The following is a 10,516-nucleotide window of genomic DNA, read 5'->3' as shown; positions in this document are numbered from 1 at the left end:
TTTTTTCTTCTGCCTAATTTTGTTCTTGCCATAAATATTTGTTTCGCAATATGTCGCTTAGATATTTGGTATATGATATCAAACAGTTTATGCGCTTTTGAAATTTACCCTACGTAACCGAATACTTTTCTTTGTAGGAGTTATCTCCCCAAACACTGTTTTCCTTGTGTCCACGACTCCTTCGCAACTGTAAAAGATTATGACAAATTTATTTTATAAAATTGGACGTTACATCCTTCGCATGATTTGTCCAATTTCAACCGAAGCAATATGAACGCTCCATATGAGAGTAATTTCCCCTTTTGTATTTGAAATTTTTGAAATGTATTTTAAACTGGAACACCATAAGTGATAGAGACCTAGGATCTTTTGATTTGAGGTCCTTGGTCCAAAAAACTGAAAATTAGGTCAAGGTCAAAGTTCAAGGTCATATTCTAATTTTTTTGAAATAGGCTTATTTCCACTCATTTCCAGAAACCGTATAAGATATCGACAAATTATTTTGACTAAATTGTTAGTTGCGACACGTCGTAACTTAATAATTTTAGTTGAAAGGGTGCGTAGACAATGAATAGGAGTTTTTGCCCTATCATATCTAAAAGTATGTGTAAAGTGATATAACTTATTAACCATACATATTATAGACCTAGGATCTTTTGATTTGAGATCCTCAGTTTGTGACCTTGAAATTAAGGTCAAGGTCATAGGTTAATTTGACGTTCTAGATTTTGACTTTTGCTTTAAATTCATAAAAATGTATTGAATATAATGCTTCATAAACAACATTATACAATGAAGTTTGAAAGACTCTATGGATTCCCTACATTCATGGGGAAATTGTAAGCGTTTTATTATGAAGATTTTTCCTTGGATGTATTAATATTTCCTGATACTGTTTGTTTGTTATTCATTTTTATGCCCCACCTACGATAGTAGCGGGGCATTATGTTTTCTAGTCTGTGCGTCCTTCCGTCTGTGCGTCCGTCCCATTTCAGGTTAAAGTTTTTGGTCAAGGTAGTTTTTGAAGAAGCTAAAGTCCAATCAACTTGAAACTTAGTACACATGTTCCTTATGATATGATCTTTCTTATTTTAGACAAAATTAATCTTTTGACCCCATTTTCATGGTCCACTGAACATAGAAATTAAAAGTGTGAGTTTCAGGTTAAAGTTTTTGGTCAAGGTAGTTTTCAATGAAGTTAAAGTTCAATCAACTTGAAACTTAGTACACATGTTCCCTTTTGGTGGATCTTTTTACTTTTAATGCCAAATTAGATTTTTTACCCAATTTCACAGTCCATTGAACATATTGTCATGCTTGAAAAAACAGGTTGTCAATTTAGGCCGTTCCCCACATTTGCATATTAAAAAGCATATAAATGATATGGGAGATGGAGATTTGCTTCTTTTTGCTTAAATCTGTGCTTAGATATGATAAAACATGGAGCCTGGATGTAACAAGACTGTCACTTTCAACTATATATGAAGACAGTATGGTCTGATGCAAAGTTTATTAACTTTACTGTTTAAAACCTGAAAAAAATTTCAGCCTCAAAAGGTCAATATTTTAACCACTAGCTATCCAAAAGAAGAAAGTAAAGGTAATCTGTGAAACAGAAATGGTTAAGCAACCAGTAATAAGTGTTTTTTATATAGATTCAGTGCAATCTGTTTAGGAATACAACTTTTAAGTGCATAGAACTTCACATTTCACCTGCTGCGTATACTGACCGTTAGACTTAGACTATTAAAACAGCCCATTTTGCACTCTCTTTATGTTTTTATCTACTTTTTTTGTGTTCAGAGTTCACAAATAAGTTAAACAACTGAAATAAATACCACAAACACAAATAGATATCAGAAAAAACCTGTCAGAGACAAATTAAGCATGCTGTTTTTGAAAAAATATTGAAAAAAGTGAAGAAGCTACATTTTGGGCATTTAACCTGAAAAGTGACTTTTTCAAAAAATTTCTGTCAAATGAAAGTGAAAATCATTTCTTCTCATGTAGTTTGACAAATTACTACCAATAAATCATTCAGAGAAGATGCCAAAGTAAAAATTCAAAATTTGCTGAAATGCATCTCTTAGGCCACAGACCACAATTAATTCCTCTATCCGTTCTTTATAACCTTTTGCATCATTAAAAAAATTGCACCATGCACTTTTGTCCAATTTTTTGTGTGTGTAATGTATAGTCCTAGTCCAAATATATATCCAAAATTCAGAAAGATTGTAACAATCACTTTTACAAATTTAGCCAATACACATCCATACCCCTATTGACAAGTCAAGAGATGTTCCGAAAACTGTAAATACTACCTTTTTGCACTTGGCCTAATCACTCATTCCAAATCAAAATAAGTTAAAATACAACATTCAAAAATTTATTTCACCTCTCTTCTTTCATTTCCACCCAAAAAAAATCTAAGAAATGAGTGAGGAAGGGAAAGAAAAAAAATTAAGGAAAACTACACTCTATTTAAAAGGAACTATATTCAGTGCAATCTGTTTAGGAATACAACTTTTAAGTGCATAGAACTTCACATTTCACCTGCTGCGTATACTGACCGTTAGACTTAGACTATTAAAACAGCCCATTTTGCACTCTCTTTATGTTTTTATCTACTTTTTTTGTGTTCAGAGTTCACAAATAAGTTAAACAACTGAAATAAATACCACAAACACAAAAAGATATCAGAAAAAACCTGTCAGAGACAAATTAAGCATGCTGTTTTTGAAAAAATATTGAAAAAAGTGAAGAAGCTACATTTTGGCCATTTAACCTGAAAAGTGACTTTTTCAAAAAATTTCTGTCAAATGAAAGTGAAAATCATTTCTTCTCATGTAGTTTGACAAATTACTACCAATAAATCATTCAGAGAAGATGCCAAAGTAAAAATTCAAAATTTGCTGAAATGCATCTCTTAGGCCACAGACCACAATTAATTCCTCTATCAGTTCTTTATAACCTTTTGCATCATTAAAAAAATTGCACCATGCACTTTTGTCCAATTTTTTGTGTGTGTAATGTATAGTCCTAGTCCAAATATATATCCAAAATTCAGAAAGATTGTAACAATCACTTTTACAAATTTAGCCAATACACATCCATACCCCTATTGACAAGTCAAGAGATGTTCCGAAAACTGTAAATACTACCTTTTTGCACTTGGCCTAATCACTCATTCCAAATCAAAATAAGTTAAAATACAACATCCAAAAATTTATTTCACCTCTCTTCTTTCATTTCCACCCAAAAAAAATCTAAGAAATGAGTGAGGAAGGGAAAGAAAAAAAATTAAGGAAAACTACACTCTATTTAAAAGGAACTATATTCAGTGCAATCTGTTTAGGAATACAACTTTTAAGTGCATAGAACTTCACATTTCACCTGCTGCGTATACTGACCGTTAGACTTAGACTATTAAAACAGCCCATTTTGCACTCTCTTTATGTTTTTATCTACTTTTTTTGTGTTCAGAGTTCACAAATAAGTTAAACAACTGAAATAAATACCACAAACACAAATAGATATCAGAAAAAACCTGTCAGAGACAAATTAAGCATGCTGTTTTTGAAAAAATATTGAAAAAAGTGAAGAAGCTACATTTTGGGCATTTAACCTGAAAAGTGACTTTTTCAAAAAATTTCTGTCAAATGAAAGTGAAAATCATTTCTTCTCATGTAGTTTGACAAATTACTACCAATAAATCATTCAGAGAAGATGCCAAAGTAAAAATTCAAAATTTGCTGAAATGCATCTCTTAGGCCACAGACCACAATTAATTCCTCTATCAGTTCTTTATAACCTTTTGCATCATTAAAAAAATTGCACCATGCACTTTTGTCCAATTTTTTGTGTGTGTAATGTATAGTCCTAGTCCAAATATATATCCAAAATTCAGAAAGATTGTAACAATCACTTTTACAAATTTAGCCAATACACATCCATACCCCTATTGACAAGTCAAGAGATGTTCCGAAAACTGTAAATACTACCTTTTTGCACTTGGCCTAATCACTCATTCCAAATCAAAATAAGTTAAAATACAACATCCAAAAATTTATTTCACCTCTCTTCTTTCATTTCCACCCAAAAAAAATCTAAGAAATGAGTGAGGAAGGGAAAGAAAAAAAATTAAGGAAAACTACACTCTATTTAAAAGGAACTATATTCAGTGCAATCTGTTTAGGAATACAACTTTTAAGTGCATAGAACTTCACATTTCACCTGCTGCGTATACTGACCGTTAGACTTAGACTATTAAAACAGCCCATTTTGCACTCTCTTTATGTTTTTATCTACTTTTTTTGTGTTCAGAGTTCACAAATAAGTTAAACAACTGAAATAAATACCACAAACACAAATAGATATCAGAAAAAACCTGTCAGAGACAAATTAAGCATGCTGTTTTTGAAAAAATATTGAAAAAAGTGAAGAAGCTACATTTTGGGCATTTAACCTGAAAAGTGACTTTTTCAAAAAATTTCTGTCAAATGAAAGTGAAAATCATTTCTTCTCATGTAGTTTGACAAATTACTACCAATAAATCATTCAGAGAAGATGCCAAAGTAAAAATTCAAAATTTGCTGAAATGCATCTCTTAGGCCACAGACCACAATTAATTCCTCTATCCGTTCTTTATAACCTTTTGCATCATTAAAAAAATTGCACCATGCACTTTTGTCCAATTTTTTGTGTGTGTAATGTATAGTCCTAGTCCAAATATATATCCAAAATTCAGAAAGATTGTAACAATCACTTTTACAAATTTAGCCAATACACATCCATACCCCTATTGACAAGTCAAGAGATGTTCCGAAAACTGTAAATACTACCTTTTTGCACTTGGCCTAATCACTCATTCCAAATCAAAATAAGTTAAAATACAACATCCAAAAATTTATTTCACCTCTCTTCTTTCATTTCCACCCAAAAAAAATCTAAGAAATGAGTGAGGAAGGGAAAGAAAAAAAATTAAGGAAAACTACACTCTATTTAAAAGGAACTATATTCAGTGCAATCTGTTTAGGAATACAACTTTTAAGTGCATAGAACTTCACATTTCACCTGCTGCGTATACTGACCGTTAGACTTAGACTATTAAAACAGCCCATTTTGCACTCTCTTTATGTTTTTATCTACTTTTTTTGTGTTCAGAGTTCACAAATAAGTTAAACAACTGAAATAAATACCACAAACACAAATAGATATCAGAAAAAACCTGTCAGAGACAAATTAAGCATGCTGTTTTTGAAAAAATATTGAAAAAAGTGAAGAAGCTACATTTTGGGCATTTAACCTGAAAAGTGACTTTTTCAAAAAATTTCTGTCAAATGAAAGTGAAAATCATTTCTTCTCATGTAGTTTGACAAATTACTACCAATAAATCATTCAGAGAAGATGCCAAAGTAAAAATTCAAAATTTGCTGAAATGCATCTCTTAGGCCACAGACCACAATTAATTCCTCTATCAGTTCTTTATAACCTTTTGCATCATTAAAAAAATTGCACCATGCACTTTTGTCCAATTTTTTGTGTGTGTAATGTATAGTCCTAGTCCAAATATATATCCAAAATTCAGAAAGATTGTAACAATCACTTTTACAAATTTAGCCAATACACATCCATACCCCTATTGACAAGTCAAGAGATGTTCCGAAAACTGTAAATACTACCTTTTTGCACTTGGCCTAATCACTCATTCCAAATCAAAATAAGTTAAAATACAACATCCAAAAATTTATTTCACCTCTCTTCTTTCATTTCCACCCAAAAAAAAATCTAAGAAATGAGTGAGGAAGGGAAAGAAAAAAAATTAAGGAAAACTACACTCTATTTAAAAGGAACTATATTCAGTGCAATCTGTTTAGGAATACAACTTTTAAGTGCATAGAACTTCACATTTCACCTGCTGCGTATACTGACCGTTAGACTTAGACTATTAAAACAGCCCATTTTGCACTCTCTTTATGTTTTTATCTACTTTTTTTGTGTTCAGAGTTCACAAATAAGTTAAACAACTGAAATAAATACCACAAACACAAATAGATATCAGAAAAAACCTGTCAGAGACAAATTAAGCATGCTGTTTTTGAAAAAATATTGAAAAAAGTGAAGAAGCTACATTTTGGGCATTTAACCTGAAAAGTGACTTTTTAAAAAAATTTCTGTCAAATGAAAGTGAAAATCATTTCTTCTCATGTAGTTTGACAAATTACTACCAATAAATCATTCAGAGAAGATGCCAAAGTAAAAATTCAAAATTTGCTGAAATGCATCTCTTAGGCCACAGACCACAATTAATTCCTCTATCAGTTCTTTATAACCTTTTGCATCATTAAAAAAATTGCACCATGCACTTTTGTCCAATTTTTTGTGTGTGTAATGTATAGTCCTAGTCCAAATATATATCCAAAATTCAGAAAGATTGTAACAATCACTTTTACAAATTTAGCCAATACACATCCATACCCCTATTGACAAGTCAAGAGATGTTCCGAAAACTGTAAATACTACCTTTTTGCACTTGGCCTAATCACTCATTCCAAATCAAAATAAGTTAAAATACAACATCCAAAAATTTATTTCACCTCTCTTCTTTCATTTCCACCCAAAAAAAATCTAAGAAATGAGTGAGGAAGGGAAAGAAAAAAAATTAAGGAAAACTACACTCTATTTAAAAGGAACTATATTCAGTGCAATCTGTTTAGGAATACAACTTTTAAGTGCATAGAACTTCACATTTCACCTGCTGCGTATACTGACCGTTAGACTTAGACTATTAAAACAGCCCATTTTGCACTCTCTTTATGTTTTTATCTACTTTTTTTGTGTTCAGAGTTCACAAATAAGTTAAACAACTGAAATAAATACCACAAACACAAATAGATATCAGAAAAAACCTGTCAGAGACAAATTAAGCATGCTGTTTTTGAAAAAATATTGAAAAAAGTGAAGAAGCTACATTTTGGGCATTTAACCTGAAAAGTGACTTTTTCAAAAAATTTCTGTCAAATGAAAGTGAAAAAACAATTAATGCACCACAGCCCACAATTAATTCCTCTATCAGTTCTTTATAACCTTTTGCATCATTAAAAAAATTGCACCATGCACTTTTGTCCAATTTTTTGTGTGTGTAATGTATAGTCCTGGTCCAAATATATATCCAAAATTCAGAAAGATTGTAACAATCACTTTTACAAATTTAGCCAATACACATCCATACCCCTATTGACAAGTCAAGAGATGTTCCGAAAACTGTAAATACTACCTTTTTGCACTTGGCCTAATCACTCATTCCAAATCAAAATAAGTTAAAATACAACATCCAAAAATTTATTTCACCTCTCTTCTTTCATTTCCACCCAAAAAAATTCTAAGAAATGAGTGAGGAAGGGAAAGAAAAAAAATTAAGGAAAACTACACTCTATTTAAAAGGAACTATATTCAGTGCAATCTGTTTAGGAATACAACTTTTAAGTGCATAGAACTTCACATTTCACCTGCTGCGTATACTGACCGTTAGACTTAGACTATTAAAACAGCCCATTTTGCACTCTCTTTATGTTTTTATCTACTTTTTTTGTGTTCAGAGTTCACAAATAAGTTAAACAACTGAAATAAATACCACAAACACAAATAGATATCAGAAAAAACCTGTCAGAGACAAATTAAGCAAGCTGTTTTTGAAAAAATATTGAAAAAAGTGAAGAAGCTACATTTTGGGCATTTAACCTGAAAAGTGACTTTTTCAAAAAATTTCTGTCAAATGAAAGTGAAAATCATTTCTTCTCATGTAGTTTGACAAATTACTACCAATAAATCATTCAGAGAAGATGCCAAAGTAAAAATTCAAAATTTGCTGAAATGCATCTCTTAGGCCACAGACCACAATTAATTCCTCTATCAGTTCTTTATAACCTTTTGCATCATTAAAAAAATTGCACCATGCACTTTTGTCCAATTTTTTGTGTGTGTAATGTATAGTCCTAGTCCAAATATATATCCAAAATTCAGAAAGATTGTAACAATCACTTTTACAAATTTAGCCAATACACATCCATACCCCTATTGACAAGTCAAGAGATGTTCCGAAAACTGTAAATACTACCTTTTTGCACTTGGCCTAATCACTCATTCCAAATCAAAATAAGTTAAAATACAACATCCAAAAATTTATTTCACCTCTCTTCTTTCATTTCCACCCAAAAAAAATCTAAGAAATGAGTGAGGAAGGGAAAGAAAAAAAATTAAGGAAAACTACACTCTATTTAAAAGGAACTATATTCAGTGCAATCTGTTTAGGAATACAACTTTTAAGTGCATAGAACTTCACATTTCACCTGCTGCGTATACTGACCGTTAGACTTAGACTATTAAAACAGCCCATTTTGCACTCTCTTTATGTTTTTATCTACTTTTTTTGTGTTCAGAGTTCACAAATAAGTTAAACAACTGAAATAAATACCACAAACACAAATAGATATCAGAAAAAACCTGTCAGAGACAAATTAAGCATGCTGTTTTTGAAAAAATATTGAAAAAAGTGAAGAAGCTACATTTTGGGCATTTAACCTGAAAAGTGACTTTTTCAAAAAATTTCTGTCAAATGAAAGTGAAAATCATTTCTTCTCATGTAGTTTGACAAATTACTACCAATAAATCATTCAGAGAAGATGCCAAAGTAAAAATTCAAAATTTGCTGAAATGCATCTCTTAGGCCACAGACCACAATTAATTCCTCTATCAGTTCTTTATAACCTTTTGCATCATTAAAAAAATTGCACCATGCACTTTTGTCCAATTTTTTGTGTGTGTAATGTATAGTCCTAGTCCAAATATATATCCAAAATTCAGAAAGATTGTAACAATCACTTTTACAAATTTAGCCAATACACATCCATACCCCTATTGACAAGTCAAGAGATGTTCCGAAAACTGTAAATACTACCTTTTTGCACTTGGCCTAATCACTCATTCCAAATCAAAATAAGTTAAAATACAACATCCAAAAATTTATTTCACCTCTCTTCTTTCATTTCCACCCAAAAAAAATCTAAGAAATGAGTGAGGAAGGGAAAGAAAAAAAATTAAGGAAAACTACACTCTATTTAAAAGGAACTATATTCAGTGCAATCTGTTTAGGAATACAACTTTTAAGTGCATAGAACTTCACATTTCACCTGCTGCGTATACTGACCGTTAGACTTAGACTATTAAAACAGCCCATTTTGCACTCTCTTTATGTTTTTATCTACTTTTTTTGTGTTCAGAGTTCACAAATAAGTTAAACAACTGAAATAAATACCACAAACACAAATAGATATCAGAAAAAACCTGTCAGAGACAAATTAAGCATGCTGTTTTTGAAAAAATATTGAAAAAAGTGAAGAAGCTACATTTTGGGCATTTAACCTGAAAAGTGACTTTGTCAAAAAATTTCTGTCAAATGAAAGTGAAAATCATTTCTTCTCATGTAGTTTGACAAATTACTACCAATAAATCATTCAGAGAAGATGCCAAAGTAAAAATTCAAAATTTGCTGAAATGCATCTCTTAGGCCACAGACCACAATTAATTCCTCTATCAGTTCTTTATAACCTTTTGCATCATTAAAAAAATTGCACCATGCACTTTTGTCCAATTTTTTGTGTGTGTAATGTATAGTCCTAGTCCAAATATATATTCAAAATTCAGAAAGATTGTAACAATCACTTTTACAAATTTAGCCAATACACATCCATACCCCTATTGACAAGTCAAGAGATGTTCCGAAAACTGTAAATACTACCTTTTTGCACTTGGCCTAATCACTCATTCCAAATCAAAATAAGTTAAAATACAACATCCAAAAATTTATTTCACCTCTCTTCTTTCATTTCCACCCAAAAAAAATCTAAGAAATGAGTGAGGAAGGGAAAGAAAAAAAATTAAGGAAAACTACACTCTATTTAAAAGGAACTATATTCAGTGCAATCTGTTTAGGAATACAACTTTTAAGTGCATAGAACTTCACATTTCACCTGCTGCGTATACTGACCGTTAGACTTAGACTATTAAAACAGCCCATTTTGCACTCTCTTTATGTTTTTATCTACTTTTTTTGTGTTCAGAGTTCACAAATAAGTTAAACAACTGAAATAAATACCACAAACACAAATAGATATCAGAAAAAACCTGTCAGAGACAAATTAAGCATGCTGTTTTTGAAAAAAAATTGAAAAAAGTGAAGAAGCTACATTTTGGGCATTTAACCTGAAAAGTGACTTTTTCAAAAAATTTCTGTCAAATGAAAGTGAAAATCATTTCTTCTCATGTAGTTTGACAAATTACTACCAATAAATCATTCAGAGAAGATGCCAAAGTAAAAATTCTAAATTTGCTGAAATGCATCTCTTAGGCCACAGACCACAATTAATTCCTCTATCAGTTCTTTATAACCTTTTGCATCATTAAAAAAATTGCACCATGCACTTTTGTCCAATTTTTTGTGTGTGTAATGTATAGTCCT

The sequence above is a fragment of the Mytilus edulis genome, chromosome 12 (assembly GCF_963676685.1).
Source record: "Mytilus edulis chromosome 12, xbMytEdul2.2, whole genome shotgun sequence".
Taxonomy (NCBI): domain Eukaryota; kingdom Metazoa; phylum Mollusca; class Bivalvia; order Mytilida; family Mytilidae; genus Mytilus; species Mytilus edulis.
This window is presented reverse-complemented; position numbering follows the sequence as displayed.